At 28.2% G+C, this 1,352-nt stretch overlaps 1 long non-coding RNA gene across 1 annotated transcript; it reads left to right on the top strand.

Moving 5' to 3' along the window:
* Window positions 1–14: 14 nt before the first annotated feature.
* LOC122577399 lies at window positions 15–1,314 on the top strand. The gene is made up of 3 exons (XR_006320252.1): window positions 15–229; window positions 585–769; window positions 1,237–1,314. It is a non-coding gene; the product is annotated as an uncharacterized LOC122577399 (long non-coding RNA).
* The last annotated feature ends 38 nt before the right edge of the window (window positions 1,315–1,352 follow it).

Genomic DNA, 1,352 nt, shown 5'->3' with positions numbered 1-1,352 from the left:
AATGAAATTGAGCGTTCCTATTGGCGCAACAAATTGTGACGTCATATCGAGCGTTCCTCTATTGGTTCGGAATATCGGAAAGATGTAGTTTCAACGGAGCCGAGCGGTGACATACTCCTGAAATTCGTGCAGCGAAAATTTATCTTGTCGAGTGTTATCCTGCTGTTAGTACCTTCATTTCGACTTTATCAACGATTCTACACTTTCATCTAGTTCATTCAAATAGCACGTTCGTATTTAATCGTTTATTGATTATAATCTTAGTAAAATTATACTGTATCCCGAAATTTTCTTTTACTTTTATCATTGACTGTGCATTTGGCAATTTACAGTTATTGATCGTTTATATTACCGATCTTTGAGGTAGAATTTGGGTTCTATTATTACTTTATTTCACTATAGTTGGTTTCATTGTTGTAAATTATTGATTTATTGTACATTTATCCTTGACTGTATTTCTGGTGGGATTAAGTTAAAATTATCGATAATTCACATTACCGACCTTTACTATAATTTGTTCTGTTACTGAAAATTATTGGTTTTGTCGTACATTTATTTGAAATTGTTGGTTTTCTTTTATGTAGATTATTGGCTGGTCGCTACTGAAAAGACTGAAAGAATAGGGATTCACATCACAGACGCCACAAGCGATTAACAATCGATAATTCGGACTGAAACAAGATGAACGTCATAGATAATTATTTATATATCGAATCGTTGATTTCTCATGCAGATTTGGTAATGATTGCAGTATTGTAACAAAGCAGAGGTATGTACACGACTATTTTCTTTTTTTATTGGATCAATAGTAATCGATATTTGGTAAATAATTGCTATACAGCTTACGATTGGCATATAATAACATCATTTTATAAATAGTTGCATAATTTGTTGAAAATATTAGATTATCGTTAATAACCGGATATACTATTAAGTAATTAATTAATGTTTTTATATTAATATATAGCAAATTATGCAAATCATTTAATTGTTATTAGAAAACAATCTATTGCGAAGTTGTTATATTTTTGTATATTGAAATGAGAAAATATTAATATAATATAATATGATGAGAAAAATTTTTATAGTAATCAGATTTTAACACAATTTCAATTTGTATTGTTATTAATATTTCAAGTTTGAATAGAGTTTCATATTTCATTAGTTTATACTTCTTTAACAATGAACGATATATTTTTAAGAACAAATTATAATATTTCATATGTTTTGTTTCAGTTTTTCATAATTTCTACTTTTTCCTGTGCTTTGGAAAGGACGCAGTGATGCTTCAGAACAAAGCATGTAAGAATCTTTGTATATTGTATTCCAATTAATTTTATTCCTTGTATTTT

Source organism: Bombus pyrosoma, unplaced genomic scaffold (assembly GCF_014825855.1).
Source record: "Bombus pyrosoma isolate SC7728 unplaced genomic scaffold, ASM1482585v1 HiC_scaffold_4425, whole genome shotgun sequence".
Classification (NCBI taxonomy): domain Eukaryota; kingdom Metazoa; phylum Arthropoda; class Insecta; order Hymenoptera; family Apidae; genus Bombus; species Bombus pyrosoma.
This window is presented reverse-complemented; position numbering and strand designations above follow the sequence as displayed.